Here is a 17588-nt window from a genome sequence, read left to right as displayed (position 1 = left end):
CTAGGAATGCAGTGGTAACTCATTGTTTTTTTCTTTTTTTAATTTGCCGTTCTGTAATGGCATATGATGTGGAACATCTTTTCCTATGCTTATTGGCCATCTGTATATCTTCTTTGGTGAGGAGTCTGTTTAGATCATTTGCCCATTTTTTAATTGGCTTGTTTTCTTATTGTTGAGGTTTTTGTTTTTGTTTTTTAAGATTTTTTATTTATTTGACAGAGAGAGACACAGCAAGAGAGGGAACACAAGCAGGGGGAGTGGGAGAGGGAAAAGCAGGCTTCCAGCTGAGCAGGGAGCCCGACGTGGGGCTCGATCCCAGGACCCCGGTATCATGACCTGAGCCGAAGACAGATGCTTAACCGACTGAGCCACCCAGTTGCCTTGGCCTCTGCTTTTCTATCGTAATTTCCTAGCTGGCAGAGCTGCACATGCATTGTACTTGTTGGTTAGTGAGGTTCAATATCACCAAGTGGTGACACTTACATAAGCTTCCCAGCAAGATTCTCACATATGTATCATAGGATATAGGAAATTATAAATTTCCTTTTTCTAATATTTTCCCCCCAGATATTAATTATTGCACAGGTAACAGAGGAACAAAAACAAAAACGAAAAAAAAGGAAAGGCTACCCCAGATTCTAATATCTGTTCTTCTTTTGCCTGCATTCTCTTTACCTGTCCATGTGGGAAGTAGTAAACTTGATTACTTTTTGAGGCTACCACAACAATTTGCCACCTTTAAATTTTATTTTTATATCTTCTTAGCTAGTTAAATAAGAGACCCATGTTTTTATGTTTCTCTTATTAGTAAGAAAATGGACGTTTTGAAAGATTGTGGAAGGAACTCAGTAAATCAATAGTAGAGTAGAAAAGAGACCCTCTTCTCTCCTGTCTACTTACTATTCTGTTTTCAAATCTATTAGAATTACTGTTACTGTTACATTAGCACCCTGTCCTTGCTGTAAAATGCTGATGCTGTCTGGATGGACTATATTGCCATTATAGCCTAGGACAATCTTTTTAAGCCCTAACTTTGGTACTTGAGATGTCTTTATAAGGATACAGACAGTTCCCCAATTTATAGCTGTATTAATGTTCTAAATGTTGGTATGAATTGGTTGTTTGGCATTTAGGGTGTTTTCCCATAGAAAAATCTTTGCCTTGTTCCTGATCTTAGAGGAAATGCTTTCAGTCTATCACCATTGTGTATTATGTTTGCTGTAGGCTTTTCATATATGACTTTTATTATGTGGAGGTAGTTTCCTTCTATTTCTATTCTATTAAGTGTTTTTTTTTTTTTTTAAGATTTTATTTATTTATTTGACAGAGAGAGACAGTGAGAGAGGGAACACAGCAGGGGGAGTGGGAGAGGGAGAAGCAGACTTCCCACTGAGCAGAGAGCCCGATGCGGGGCTCGATCCCAGGACCCTGGGATCATGACCTGAGCCGAAGGCAGACGCTTAACGACTTAGCCACCCAGGCGCCCCTAAGTGTTTTTATTTTGAAAGGATCTTGAATTTTGTCCAATGCTTTTTTTTTTAATTTTTATTTTTTTAAAGATTTTATTTATTTGACAGAGACACAGCGAGAGAGGGAACACCAGCAGGGGGAGTGGGAGAGGGAGAAGCAGGCTTCCCGCCGAGCAGGGAGCCCGATGGGGGGCTCGAGCCCAGGACCCTGGGATCATGACCCGAGCCGAAGGCAGTCGCTTAACCAAATGAGCCACCCAGGCACCCTGGCTTTGTTTTTTCTAATTTATGTGACCTTAAGCTTGGCTTAGTAAATTACTTAATCTCCTGGAGCCACCCTTTTTCATCTATAAAATAACTAAAATAATAGCAACCTTACGTGGTTCAAATGAACAGTAAGATTTATATGTATAAAGGCCTAAGCACTCTCCCTAGCAAATAGAACCTTTTGCTTTCCTTTTACCTCAATGACATGTGTTTATTATTATTGTATTTCTGTTGTTGTTAGGCTTTGAGTTCATATTAATATTATTGGTTGGGTTCATATTAATATTATAGTTTGTTTTTACTTTTATTTTAAGGAGAATTGTGAGGAAACTTGTAGTAGACTTAAAAAAGAACAAGATGGTTAAATTTAAAACTATTTTAAAAGGCAAAGTTAAAATATCTGTGGTGTTAGAATACATATGGTCAAGGGATAACTAAATTATAAGAGTTTATTCAGAATATGACTCCAGTATATCAAACATGCAAAGGATTTAAATTATTGAAGAGAGACTTTGGACATTAGATAATTTTTTATAACCTTAACCTTTACTTTATAGATAATTTTTTATAACCTTTATAAATAATTTTATAACCATTAAATAATTTTTTATAACCACATAAAAATGTGGACTACCAAGAGAGATAATTTCCACTTTATGTATGATCAGCACTAATCATACTGCTGGTGGAAGTATGAATTGATGTAGTTTGTTTGGGAAGTTAATTTGGCAATACAACTAGTCATACCCTTTGACCAGTCTTCTCATTCCAAAAAGGATTTAGGTCTACCCTTAGTAATCCTATTTCTGGGAATCTGTCTCAAAAAGAAACCTTGAAATGCAGATATAAACTTTATTTAAATTTATTTATTTATTAATGAGGTATAATCTCTATACAGTAAAATACACATTTTAAGTGTACAGTTCAAGGACTATTTTACGTTTGTATGTATCCCTATGATGCAGCTATAGAACATTTCTATCACCCAGAAAGTTTCCTTGTGCCTCTTTCAACTTTTATCTTTCCTCTACCCTCCACCCCACAATGGTAACCATTATTCTGATTTCTATCACCATAGATGCTTTTGGTGGTTCTTGAACTATTATAAGTGAAAGCATACAGTATATACTCTTTCATGCAAGTTTGTTTTCTTTTTTCTTTTTTTAAGATTTTATTTATTTGAGAGAGAAAGACAGAGATAACAAGAGCCAGCAGGAGCAGGGAGGAGAGGGAGAAACAGGCTCCCGGCTGAGCAGGGATCCAGGCGTGGGGCTCAATCTCAGAACCCGGGGCTCAATCTCAGGACTCTGGGCTCATGAACTGAGCCAAAGACAGACACTTAACTGACTGAGCCACCCAGGCGCCCCATGTAAGGCTGTTTTCAGTCAGCATAATGTTTTTGAGATTTAACCATGTCGTTTATGTATATTACCAGTTCTTTTTACTGCTGAGTAATATTCCATTGAATGACTATACCACAATTTGTTTTTGTTGTTGTTGTTGTTCTTCTGGTCTTAGACATGTGATTCTAGTTTTTGGCTTTATGAACATTCTTGTACAACTCTTTTTGTGGGCATATGTGCTAATTTCTTCTGGATATAAATCTGTAACACTTTTTGTTATTAAATTAGCAACAACTATGAGGGCTGCAGAGTGTGAGGTTTGTGGTGGTGTGCAGCCAGAGTGCGGAGGGCGCACGCTGCCTGCTCTGGCCTGGGGGGCAGCAGGGAGGGCGCGGGAGGGGGGGGCAGGCACGGGGTGGGGGGAGCTGCACGGTGGGCGGGCGCGTGGGGATGGGCGCGAGGGTGGGGGGCAGGCGCGGAATGACAATCAGGAAGCTGCCTGAAGGCTCCTCTGCTCTGTGTGCATAAATTCACATACAAATATGAATGAATAACGAGAAAATGGTATTGGAACAGTGGGAATCAGCAATTTTGCACAGGAAGCTTTGGGAGATGTTGTGATGTTGTTTACTGTAGTCTGTCTGAAGTCAGGACAAAATAGAACAAACAATGTGAGTTTGGTGCTTTGAAGAGTAAGAAAGCTGCTAGTGAGCTCTATTCTCCTCTATCAGGAGAAATAACAAATTAATGAAGCTTTTGCAGAAAATCCAGGACTTGCCAACAAATCTTGTTATGAAGATGGTTGGCTGATCAAGCTAACACTCAGTAATCCTTCAGAACTGGATGAATTAGTGAGTGAAGAAGCATATGATAAATCCATAAAATCTACTGAGGAGTGAAAATGGAACCCCTAAATAAACTAGTATGAAATAAATAAATAAATAAATTAGCGACAACATAAATATCCAACAATAGGGGAATAAATCAGTACAGGTAAAATATTATGCCACCACTAAAAATTGTGCTTATAAAAAGGAAGGAAAAAGTTTACAATGTATGACTTGGAAAAATAATGCATTATTATTATGTAGTATATTTTAATTTACTTTTTAATTTTTCTATAATGGGAGTAAATTACTTTTCTAAGAAAAAATATACTTTTTTTTTTTAAAGATTTTATTTATTTATTTGACAGAGAGAGACACAGCAAGAGAGGGAACACAAGCAGGGGGAGTGGGAGAAGGAGCAGCAGACTCCCCCCTGCTGAGCAGAGAGCCCCATGCGGTGTTTCATCCCAGGACTCTAGGATCATGACCTGAGCCAAAGACAGACGCTTAACGACTGAGCCACCCAGGCGCTCCAGAAAAAATATACTTTAAAAATCTGAGTGAGGATCATTGTGCTTTAGATATTGTGAACTTTGATTATGTAGACAGTAGAGGGTAGTCAAGTTGAACTTCTTTTGTATCTTTTCTTGTCTAACTTTGCTTGTATGACTTTTATTTGAATTACAGACGTTTCCCAGTTGTAGATCAATTATGTGTATCAGGTGGAATAGTTATTCATTATGTGGTAAAGGAGTCCTTTCCCTTAGTAATTAAAAACATGCAAGTAAACAACTTTAAGTTACTTTTTTTTTTTTTTAAGATTTATTTATTTTATTTTAGGGGGGGTGGTTAGTGAGCATGAGCAAGAGGGGCAGAGGGAGAAGGAGAGAGAATCTAGCAGACTTCATGCCCAGTGCAGAGTCCAGCGCGGGGTTTGATTTCACTTGAGATCAGGATGGTGAGATCAGAACCTGGGCCGAAGCGAAGAGTTGGCTCTTAACCAACTGCACCACCGAGGCGCCCCTTAAGTTACTTTAATATATCATTAACCTAACAGAGGTAACATCCCAGAGCATAGAGAAATAGTTTTTAACTTGCTGGTAGCAATATAAATTTATAAAGTTTTATTTTGGGGAAAAACAATTTAGAAGAATTATAGGTAAGGACTCATAATAGTATAGTTTGTAACTTTTGACTTGAAAATTCCACTTTGAAGAATAAAGATACTCATTGCTGTTCTATAGTGACACAAAAGAAGAAGTTCTATGTTTAACAGAGGGAACAAGTTCATCTTACCAGTGGGGTAGGACACTTTAACAATTAAGATATGATATGTATATGAATTTTGTCAATAAAAGGAGACACAGGTGGTGCCTGGGTGGCTCAGTCGTTAAGTGCCTGCCTTCGGCTCAGGTCATGGTCCCAGGGTCCTGGGCTCGAGCCCCCCATCGGGCTCCCTGCTCTGCGGGAAGCCTGCTTCTCCCTCTCCCACTCCCCCTGCTTGTGTTCCCTCTCTCACTGCGTCTCTCTCTGTCAAATAAATAAACAAAATCTTAAAAAAAAAAAAAAAAAGAAAAGAAAAAGGAGACACATACATAGGTAAAATAATTGGAAAAAAAAGACCAAAATGAGTTTTTGGAGTGTTCACAGCAAATCTGTGCATGTGTTGAATTTATAGTGCACTTAAAAAGTCAATTTTACCATATGATAACTTAAAAAATTAATGCAGACAAACTCGGTTTGAGAAAAAGAAAAAAGTATATGAAGGTACTGACAAGAATTAGAAATTGATTGTGATGTGAGAGTTTGTAGTATATTGGGATTTTTTTCTGTAAAGTTTTTTTTTTAATATTTTAAAAGATTAGCTATACATGTGTATGTGTGCATTTGTATTATGTGTGTGTTTGTGTGCTAAGTCACATTGAATAATAAAGTTCTTACTCTTTCACTGTCAACAGTTTTTGAATGTTACTGTTCAAATGGATAGGAAACTGATACAAACATACCATCAGGATATTCAGGATAAGTATAATTTAGAAATGTTCAAAGTACTGTTGAAGTAGAACAGAGGAAATTATTATGGAGAAATTGAGGACTTTTTCATAGAAAAAGTGAGACTTGAACTTAGGGGTATGTGGGGTTTTTTTGTTTGTTTGTTTTAGATTTTCAGGGGCTTTTTATTCAATGGCAGGTCATTTATTCCCATAGAGAAAATTGTTTTTACAATGACATTTTTAAAGAGATGTTTCATTTATCACAGAGTTACTGTGAAGCTGTACAAAGATATTTATTTATTTAGTCAATATGTATGTTTTATATAAAAAGCATTACTCTGTAGCACTTTTATAGGCTGTGGAACAGTGATAATATGAGAGCTCAGTGTAATAACTAATGCTCACCACAAGATTCCTAAGTCAAGAAGCAAAGCATAGGCTAGGCCCTTTTACTAAGGTGGGGATATACTTAAAAAAATTTTTTTTTTAAGATTTTATTTATTTGACAGAGAGAGACATAGTGAGAGAGGGACCACAAACAGGGGGAGTGGGAGAGGGAGAAGCAGGCTTCCCGTGAAGCAGGGAGTCCAATGCGGGGCTCGATCCCAGGACCCTGGGACTATGACCTGAGCCTAAGGCAGACGCTTAATGACTGAGCCACCCAGGCACCCCTTAAATTTTTCTTTTTTAATCCAGAAAATTGTTCCTCTCTCTTCATGTTTTAAAAAACAGTTTTCTTCCCTGTTCTTCAGATTGGATAATATCTACTGATATATCATATTTTTCCTGTTTCTTTGGATATGGAATAATTTTTTATTGTGTACTGAACATTATGCATGGTACATTGTAAAGACTCTGGATTCTGTTATTTTCCCATGAAGACTGTTGATTTTTTTTTTTTTTCGGTTGGTTTGTTTAAAAGTAGATCATTTATTTGATCTCTTTAACTGCAAACTGGGCTGGAGGACAGCAGCTGAAATCTCAGTTTGGTTTTTAGTCTTGCCAGGATTGCTTGGAGTCTGCCCCATATGTGCTTGGTTCGGGGTCAACTAGATATTAGGGCCAAGTTTAGTGTGGCTGCCAGAGATAAAGATTTGGGGTTATCGGTCATGGCAATAGATAGATGACATAGGACAGGCCTGTAGATCAGCATGTAATCCTGACTACAATAATGGTCAATGGAAGAGGACAGAAAGTAAAGGGGTATAAGTATCGTGAAGGCTGAAACTAATTCCTTGTTCATTCCTGTATCCTTAGTGCCTACCTCAGTGCCTGGTATTTAGGGCATGCTTAATAGTTGCTGACTGAATTTAGTGAAAGGAGCAGCTAGGTAAGAGTAGAACTAAGGAGTTTTCAAGAAAACAAGAGAGGAGAGAGTTTCAGTAAGGAGCTGGTGGGTTTTTTTTGTCAAGTACTTCAGGCAAGTCAAGCAGGAATGAAAGGTAAAAACAAACTATTATTTTTGGCAATTAGAGGATGAGTTTCAGGAGAATGAGGGAATAGAGCCAGACTGCAATGAGTTGAGAAGGTAATTATAGTTGAAATAGTGACAGCAAGTGTTGATTATCTTGAAGTTATTTGATGATGATGGGAAGTGGAGATTGATTAATAGCTTTATAGATAGATAAAGTCTAGGAAGGTAGCTTTTTAAAGAATTATTATGAGCCGAGGAAAGAAGCTACTAGAGATGGAGAGGCTGAAGATAGAGGAGTAGTATTCATTGTAATTCTGGGGAAACAGGGGCCAGAATCAGTTCACCAGTATCAGAGTTCACTTTATGTAGAGGAACATCTTCCTCTGTGATAGGAAGAGAGATGGAGCATGTGTATTTTTATGAGTACAGTTGGAGAGGAGAATGAGAATTTGCTTCTCAAATTGTTACCTCACCTAAGGAAAGAACTCTGTGGCCCTTGGGCCCTCTTAGGAGAGGAGTAACAGAGTAGCTGAAACCTAATTCATATGGTATGTTTTATTCTCCAACTTACATGCTTAAAAAAAAATTTTTTTAAGTTTGTTTATTTAAATAATCTCTACAACCCAATATGGGACTTGAACTCACAACCTTGAGATCAAGAGTCACATGCTCCTCCAACTGAGCCAGCAGGCACCCCTCCAACTTGCGTGCTTATTTATTGTGCATATTTTTGAGGCAAGCCTGATCTTAGATCTTTATTTCCAAATATTTATAAAAGGCCTGAAGTATGTGCATGGGAACACATTGGAGTTATATTTAACATTTAATGTGTTGGAGATTTTTCTCTTTTTTTTTTTAATGATTTTATTATTTATTTGACAGAGAGCGAGAGCAGGAACACAAACGGGAGTGGGAGAGGGAGAAGCAGGCTTCCTGCTGAGCAGGGAACCTGATGTGGGGCTTGATCCCAGGACCCTGGGATCATGACCTGAGCCAAAGGCAGATGCCTAACGACTGAGCCATCCAGGCGCCCCTGTTGGAGATTTTCCATCATTATAGTTTGCAAAAGCTTAATATATATAGTTTGCATTGGTTTAACATTATATTGACACCCATGCTGTAGTTGAAACTGGACTGAATTATTTACTTGTTTAACTCCCGTTGTAGGTGGATTTAAAAAATAGATTTATAATTGACATACATCAAACCCCACATTTGAACTGTACGTGTTGATGAGTTTTGACACATGTATACCCCTGTGAAACCATCACTACAGTCAAGATAATGAACCCCAAAAGTTTCCTTTTGCCCCTTTATAATCCATCCTTCCTTCTTACTCTCAGATACCCACTGCTTTTTGTTACTACTGATTAGTTTGTATCTTCTAGAATTTGTATCTTCTAAGTGTTATCTTACAGTGTGTTCTCTTTCTTGTACTTAGCAGAATGATGTTGATATTCATCCATTTTGTCGTGTGTATCAGTAGTTTTTTCCTGTATATGGCCAGATAGTATCCCTCATAAATTTTTTTTAAATATATATTTTTAAAGATTTTATTTATTTATTTGACAGAGACAACAGTGAGAGAAGGAACACAAGCAGGGGGAGTGGGAGAGGGAGAAGCAGGCTTCCTGCAGAGCAGGGAGCATGATGCGGGGCTCGATCCCAGGACTCTGGGATCATGACCTGAGCCCAAGGCAGACGCTTAACGACTGAGCCACCCAGGCGCCCAGTATCCCTCATAAAATTTATCCATTCATCCAATGATGGACATTTGGGTCGTTTTCACGTTTTGGCTAATACAAATAAAGCTGCTAAAAAAAAAAAATAAAGCTGCTGTGAACATCCATGGATAGTTTTGTTTTTTGTTTTTATTTTTGTGGACATATGCCTTCATGATGTCTTAGGTAAATTTCGGAGTGGAGTGCTTGGATCAAATAGTTGGTATATGTTTGGCATTTTAAAGAAAGTACCTGAAAGTGGTTGTGCATTTTGCATATACCTGCTGGTTGAGTAGCCATGTGAGTTCAAGTTGCTCTACATCCTCACCAACACTGATGGTCAGTCTTTAATTTCTAGCCTTTCCATTGGTTATGTATTGATATTTCGTTGTGGTTTTAATATGCATTTCTGTAATGACTCATCATATTGAGCGTCTTTCCTTGTACTTATTGACCATTCATATTTCTTCTTTTGTGAAATCAATGTTGAAACCTTTTGTCCAATTTTTAATTGGGTTGTCTTCTTAGTAAACTGATAAGCCTACTTTTGATTTTAAATATAAATCCTGTGTTAGATATGTATTTTGCAAATATTTTCTCCTCATCTGAGGCTGGCCCTTTAAATTTCATAAGAATATCTTTTGCAGCACAAAAGCCCCAGATGAGGAGAAAATATTTTTTATTGAGGTATGATTGATACGTAACATTATATTAGTTTCAGGTGTACAGCATAATGATTCAATATTTGTACGTAAAAGTGAAATGATCACCACAGTAAGTGTAGTTGATGTTCATAACCATATAGTTACAAAATTTGTTTTTTTCTTGTGATGAATGCTTTAAAGATCTCTCTTAGCAACTTTCCAATATGCAATACATTATTATTAACCATACATTACATCTCCATGACTTACTTATTTTATAATTTATTTATTTTATAACCCTTTGATCCCCTTCACCCATTTTGCCTAGTCCCCATCTGCCTCTGGCAACCACCAGTCTGTTCTCTCTATCTATGAGCTTGGTTTTTTTATTTTGTTTGTTTGTTTTAGATTCCACAGATAAGTGAGATAATACGGTATTTGTGTTTTCTTTGCTTTACTATTTGGCTATTGTAAATAATGCTGCAGTGACCATGGGGTGCATGTATCTTTTCAAGTTAAGGCTTTTCTTTTTCAGATAAATACCCAGAAATAGAATTATTGGATCATATGGAAGCTCTATTTTTAATTTTTTAAAAGATTTTTATTTATTTATTTGAGAGAGAGGGAGAGAACAAGTCAAGGGAAGGGGTAGAGAGAGCGGGAGAAGCAGACTCCCCACTGAGCAGGGAGCCTGACATGGGGCTCCATCTCAGGACCCCGGGATCATGACCTGAGCCAAAGGCAGATACTTAACCGACTGAGCCACCCAGGCTCTATTTTTAATTTTTTAAGGAACCTCCATACTGTTTTCCACAGTGGCTGCACCAATTTACATTCTCACCAGCAGTGCATAGGGTTCCCTTTTCTCCACATCCTCAACAACACTTGTTATTTCTTGTCTTTTTTTTTTTTTTTTTTTTTTAAGATTAGGCGTCTGCCTTTGGCTCAGGTCATGGTCCCAGGGTCCTGGGATCGAGCCCCGCATCGGGCTCCCTGCTCCGCGGGAAGCCTGCTTCTCCCTCTCCCACTCCCCCTGCTTGTGTTCCCTCTCTCGCTGTGTCTCTCTCTCTGTCAAATAAATAAATAAAATCTTAGAAAAAAACAAGATTTTATTATTTGAGAGAGTGAGAGCGCACAAGTGGGGCAGAAGGAGAAAAAACCACTTTTTCATGTACCTGTTGGCCATCTGTCCGTCTTTGGAAAAATGTGTATTCAGATCTTCTGCCTATTTTCAAATCAGATTATTGGGGGGTTTTTTGCTATTGTACGAGTTCTTTATTTTGGATTTTAACCCCTTATCAGCTATATGATTTGCAAATATTTCCTTCCATTCAATAGGTTACCTTTTCATTCTGTTTATTGTTTCCTCTGCTGTGCAGAAACTTTTTACCTTGATGGAGTCTCACTAAAAGGTTTTTTTTTTATGAAGTATGTATGTTTAAGTAAAAGGCATAATCAAGCCTACAGTTTTTCTCCCAGAAGTGGGAGTCAAATCTTTGATTAAGTATGAATAACTGACTAGATTTAAGAATTTAAAAATTACATTGCTTTATGTAATTACTTGTCTTCAGTTACTAAACCTTTTTTCCTTCATCTTTCCTGTAATATCACTTTTTTTTTTTAAAGGTTTTATTTATTTATTTGACAGAGAGAGAGGCACAGCGAGAGAGGGAACACAAGCAGGGGGAGTGGGAGAGGGAGAAGCAGGCTTCCCGCCGAGCAGGGAGCCCGATGTGGGGCTCGATCCCAGGACCCCGGGATCATGGCCTGAGCCGAAGGCAGACACTTACCGACTAAGCCACCCAGGAGCCCCTGTAATATCACCTTTTTAATAATTCCTTAGCACACATAGTACATTTGTTCCTGATAGAGTTGAACCAGATTTTCATAAATTGTTTTTATTGTAACTCCATACAGGCAGCTAATGACTAAAGATTTACAATTATGAATGCCTCTAACTAAAATAAATATGAATTGCCTTCTAAGTTGTCCCCTTTCTCAATCCACATTGGCATTTATTGCATTTATTAAAATAAAGTAGGGTAAGCCTTTCCTTCTCCTTTCTTAACTAATTCCTGAGACTAAAAAGTATCATTTGTGATATTATGAAGCAATATTATAATCAGCAAAGGAAGTGCTCACTCAAGTTACTATGAGAAAAGCCACGGACTGCTCACAGCCTTCAGTTTTGCAAGTCTTAGCCTGCTGCGTTTCTGGCAAGGGTGTTGTTTACTCTCTCCAGTACCACAGAAGGAGCCTGTTTAGCCTCCTGCATCACTGGCCAAATTGCAGCTAAGTGCTGATTACAGCATCCTGATTATCTGGCACCATGTAGGAGGCAGCAAGAAGCCTTCCCTGACTGGATAGCAGCAATGGACTTTGTGTTTGAAAAATTTATTCCTTTTTTTTTTTTTTTTTTTTTTTGCGTGCTGAGAGAACTTGATAGGAATGTTAAAAGTGTAGAGTGATCCTAGAATCTTGTAGGTCGTTGATACGTTATTAAATGCTTCAAACTATTTGGCAACATGGTCTGTTGGGTCCAGCTCTAGACTAGCAATTCAGTGAGTAACGTTTTAAAGTAGGCTCTAAGTGTCTCAGATTTGTCTTGGGTAAATTTCGTTATTGTTCCATACCATCTCCATTCCTTAGAAATACTGTGTGTGTAAATTAGGTGCTAGATTAAAGGGCATGTGGATTTTTAAGTGTACCCTGAAATGTGCATTACACAAAATGTTTTCTTGTTTTTTCCCTCTAGTTTCTTATTTTGAAAAAATTTTAATATGCTGAAATCTAGCAAGAAAAGTAAATTGATAACCTATGCCTTTTACCTAGAGTCACTGCTTATTAACGTTTTTTATTATCTCACATTAAATAATCTTTTAAATTAGATGTACAAAAAAGTTGTAAAAAGATAAGAGAATTCCTTGACCAAGTTTCCCCTAATGTTAGTATCTTACTTAACCATATAGTAAGTTACCAAAACCAGGACATTAATACTGATTCAGTACCATTAACTAATCCACAGGTCTTTTTGGAGTTTTGCCAGTTTTCCCGCTAATGTCTCTTAATAGTTTGGGATCCAAATCCAGGATCCCGTAGTCTACTTAGTTGTCATGTTTCTTTAGTCTTCTCCAACCTTCTCCAACCTAGGTAGCATCTCAGTCTTTCTTTGCCTTTCTTGATCCTGAGGCTTTTTTAAAAATCAAAGTATAGTTGACACACAGTGTTCCATTAGTTTCAGGTGTACAGTATAGTGATTCAACAACTCTGTGCTCTGCTCACCACAAGCATAGCTCCCATCTGTCACCATACAAGGCTGTTACAGTACCATTGACTACATTCCCTATGCTGTACCTTTCATCCCCGTGACTTATTCCATCCCCTAACTGGGAGCCGGACCTCCCACTCCCCTTCATCCCTTTTGATCTTCACCCTTTTGAAGAGTACTGGCCATTTATTTTGTTAGTGTGTTTCTCAGTTTGGGTTCCTCTGCTGTTTGCTATGATTAAATTAAGGCTGTGCATTTTTGGCAAGAATACCACCAACGTGGGGCATCTGGCCAAGCAGGTAGCCCGATGCGGGGCTCGATCCCAGGACCCTGGTATCATGACCTGAGCCGAAGGCAGATGCTTAACCAACTGAACCACCCAGGTGACCCTGTGTTATATTTTCTTGCCAGAAATCTCTTAAATCTCCTCCATTCTAACCTAGAACTATTTTTTTCATCTCTCTTGATGTTTTTGAAGAATCATGAGAGTTGTCTTGCAGAATTTCCCTCCATTTGGTTTGTTTCCTCTTGAATAGATTTAAGATAAACATTGTTGGCAGGAATGTTGCCTACATTATATTGTACTCTTTTCAGTACATCACATCAGGGAATACCATATGTCAGTCTGTCCCATCATAGTTGTTGTATCCCTTCATTTGGTTAAGGTGATGTCTGCCAGATTTCCTCATTGTAATATTACCTTTTCCTCTTTGTAATTAATATAATTTGTGGGGGAGATACTTGAGATTGTGTTGAATATCCTGCTTCACTCAGTGGTTATAGGATCCATCAATGTTTCTTGCAAGAGTCAATTATTAATATGGTGGTTATAAAGTCATGATATTCTACTTCTATTATTCATTCTATGTTTATTAGTTGGCATTCTGTAACAAAGATCTTTGTTATACCATTTGTTTATTTAGAATTAGTATAGACTCATGGATTTTTTTATAATAACAGCTTTATTGAAATGTAATTCATATACCATACAATACGCCCCTTTAAAGTATACACACTTCACTGGTTATTAGTATATTCACTAAAGTGTGCAGCCATCACCACAGTTAATTTTAGGACATTTTCATCACTTCAAAAAGCTATCCCATGCCCTTTAGCTATCATCCCCCAACTTTCATCCCTCCAAGACCCTAAGCAATCACTAATTTATTTTCTGCCTTTATAAATTTGCCTATTCTGGACACTTCATAAAAACGGAATCATATAGGGGCATCTGGGTGGCTCTGTTGGTTAAGCGTCTGCCTTTGGCTCAGGTCATGGTCCCAGGGTGCTGGGATCGAGCCCTGCATCAGGCTCCTTGCTCTGCAGGAAGCCTGTTTCTCCCTCTACCCTCTGTCTGCCCCTCCCCCTGCTCATTCTCTCTCTCTTAAATCTCCTTCTCTGTGAAATAAATAAATAAAATCTTTAAAAAGACCAGAATCATACAATATGTGTGGTCTTTTGTTGATTGGCTTCTTTCATGTAGCATAATGTTTTCTAGGTTCTCCCATGTTTCAGTACCTACTCCTTTTTATGGCTGAATAATACTTCATTATATAGATAAACCAGATTTTGTTTACTTGTTCATTAGTTGATGGACACTTGAGAGGTTTCTACTTTTGGGCTCTTGTGAATAATGATGCTATAAAAATTTGTATGCAAACAACAATGTAAATGTACTCAACACTACTGAACTGTCCACTTAAAAATGGTTAAAATGTTCCATTTTATGGTACATGTCTTTACCATAATAAAAAAAAGAAGAAAAAAATTTATGGAAAGTCCATGTGATAGACTATTATATAGCCATTTAATATTATATTTCAAAAACCTATATAATAACATAAAAGATGCTTATGATATAATCTTGAGTTAAAATGGTACAAAATCATAAATATTATTTCAAATATATAAAAATGTATAGAAATTTTCTTAAAGGTGTTTGTTTCCTTGTTAGCAGGGATTATATCTCAAGATGGTAGGATTATAAAGAGACTTTCATTTTCTTTATAATTTTTTTCAAAATTTATAAAATGGGTATGCATTGTTTTTATAATCGATGAAGAAAAACACTAGAAAGAAAAAATTGTACAAAAAGTGTATGGCACCAACAATCTTGTTGTAACACAATATTATCTCAAAAATCCTTTCAATTAAAGAAATAATAGGGTGGGGCGCCTGGGTGGCTCAGATGGTTAGGCGTCTGCCTTCGGCTCAGGTCATGATCCCAGTGTCCTGGGATCGAGTCCCACATCGGGCTCCCGGCTCAGCGGGGAGCCTGCTTCTCCCTCTGACCCTTGCCCCTCTCATGCTGTTTCTCTCTCGCTCTCTAAAAAATAAATAAAATCTTTAAAAAAAAAAAAAAGAAATAATAGGGTGAATAGGTGAAGAGCATTAACAGATACAAACATCTTGTTATAAAATAAGTCACGAGGATAAAAAGTATAGCATAGAGAATATAGTCGAAAATGTAATAATGTTCTATGGTGAGAGATATGGTGACTATACTTATCATGATGAGCATTGCATTATACATGGTAAATATATATTATGCTATATGATACATATATATGATGCACATATATATAATGGAGAGTACTTCAAGAGAATCGTGTTCTATGGGCATAAATATATGCCACCCTCGAATGTTGGATTGGTTTTTCTAAAATGTATGTTTAGGATTTTCCCTGTTTGTATCAAGTAAATAGGAAATTTTCCATGAGAAAAATGGGAGGAAATACAGTAATTCCATTTCTTTTACTCTGTAGGAATTCTTTCTGTTTTGTGTTGCTTTACTAACCGGCCTTGGTCAGGCTTGCTATTAAACAACTTCATTTGAAAGGAAGTAGAGAAAATTAAAGGAAAAAAATGCAAATTTTATAAGATCATATTCCAGGTTAGACTAGAAATTCTAGTTCAGATTAATATAAGTATATAAAATATCTGTTATTTCTGCTAAATTATAATTTAAAACTAGAGCTCAAAGAAAGTATAGCTTTTGATGTATAGGAAGTATCTAAATGTTACAATTATATAGCATCTTCTTAGTGCCTCTTTGGTTCAGGTCAAAACAAAACCTGTTTATTTAAATTGTTCAGCTTGCCTAGGCTTGATGGAAGGAATTAAGTGGTGTCAAGATAGGAATTGAAGATACAGCTGGTTTCCTCACTATTAGAGGCCTTAAGAGAAATGTTTGAGGACTTTAGTTGTGTGTCAGAATTTACCATGATTGAGGAGGTTTTAGCATTGTGTGTGTGTGTGTGTGTGTGTGTGTGTGTGGAGGGATGGGGTGAGGGGGTGGGATAAGATGATTTCTTTTACATGCCAGGGGATTTTGCAGTTCTGGTTTAGTGTTGAGAGCAGAGTGAGGTAGAGGAAAAACAAGATTCATAGTAGCTGTTGAAAATACTAGTACATAACAGTGCATTTTATACCATGTTACCCTATATATATTTATATTCATAATTTTTTGTCTTAATCATTTTCTTTAAAAAGAAAAAGATTTATTTATTTTAGAGAGAGACTATGGGGGGAGGGGCAAAGGGGGAGAGAGAGAGAATCTTCAAGCAGATTCCCTGCTGAGTGCAGAGCTCCACACAGGCTCACGGGCTCTCACGACCCATGAGATCTTGACCTGAGCCGAAACCAAGAGTCCAACGTTTAACCAACTGAGTCACCCAGGTGCCGCATCTTAGCTGTTTTATGTAGAATTTTTTCAAATTTATACTAATATCCACTGAATACTAATAACATTCTAGCACTATATTCATAAAGCTAAGATTTTAAAATATGTGAATTAGGGTTAAAAACACTAAGGAAAACAGGAACATATCTAGGAGAAATGTTAGGGGCCCACGAAATCAAGGCCTGTATATATCATATATGACATTTTTATTTGTTTATTTGTCCCTCTTTTTTTTTTATAAAGTAGGTTCCACACCCAGAGCAAACCCAATACAGGACTGAAATTCACGACCCTGAGATCAACACCTGAGCTGAGGGGCGCCTGGGTGCCTCAACTGGTTAAGCGTCTGCCTTTGGCTCAGGTCATGATCTCCAGGTCCTGGGATTGAGCCCCACATTGGGCTCCCGGCTCAGTGGGGAATCTGCCTCTCCCCCCACCAACTCATGCTCTCTCTCTCTCTGTCAAATGAATAAATAAAATCTTTTTTAAAAAATATTTTATGTATTTATTTGACAGAGAGAGACACAGCAAGAGAGGGAACACAAGCAGGGGGAGTGGGAGAGGGAGAAGCAGGCTTCCCGCGGAGCAGGGAGCCCGATGCGGGGCTCGATCCCAGGATCCTGGGATCATGACCTGAGCCCAAGGCAGACGCTTAACGACTGAGCCACCTAGGCGCCCCCATTTGTCCCTCTTTTGAACTGGGAAAAGGAGATGACTTATTTTGAATACCCAGCTTTTTTTTTTTTTAAGCATATGGTTTATAAGGAAATTAATAAAGGGGAACTGTCAGAGAACCAGAATGTCATCTGTATATCTAAGGGATTATTAAATGTGCTTACAGGTTAGTAGGCAGGAGGAGCCTTGGAGATAGTATGTAAATTCCAAGTTGCTATGCATTGTTAAAATGCATAACACCTTCTAAAATACGTGAAGGTAGTGGTAAACCATTAAGCCATGGA

The 17588-nt window shown here is 37.6% G+C and overlaps 1 protein-coding gene across 13 annotated transcripts in view; it reads left to right on the top strand.

Annotated features, from left to right (window-relative positions):
• TULP3 (TUB like protein 3) overlaps positions 1-17588 on the top strand; it is a 113596-nt gene that overhangs the window by 66747 nt on the left and 29261 nt on the right. The window contains exon 1 of one of the 13 annotated variants that reach the window (XM_054507236.2): positions 4259-4466. The exons of the other annotated variants lie outside the window; for them this stretch is intronic. The gene's annotated coding sequence lies outside the window, so the exon portion shown is untranslated. Of the gene's footprint in view, positions 1-4258; positions 4467-17588 lie in introns of those variants that run through there. 13 annotated transcript variants of the gene reach the window in all.

Source organism: Mirounga angustirostris, unplaced genomic scaffold (assembly GCF_029215605.1).
Source record: "Mirounga angustirostris isolate CCGP_5_RB_7025 unplaced genomic scaffold, mMirAng1.0.hap1 SCAF_5, whole genome shotgun sequence".
Taxonomy (NCBI): domain Eukaryota; kingdom Metazoa; phylum Chordata; class Mammalia; order Carnivora; family Phocidae; genus Mirounga; species Mirounga angustirostris.
The sequence above is the reverse complement of the archived record's forward strand: the minus strand, read 5'-3'. Positions and strand labels throughout refer to the sequence as shown.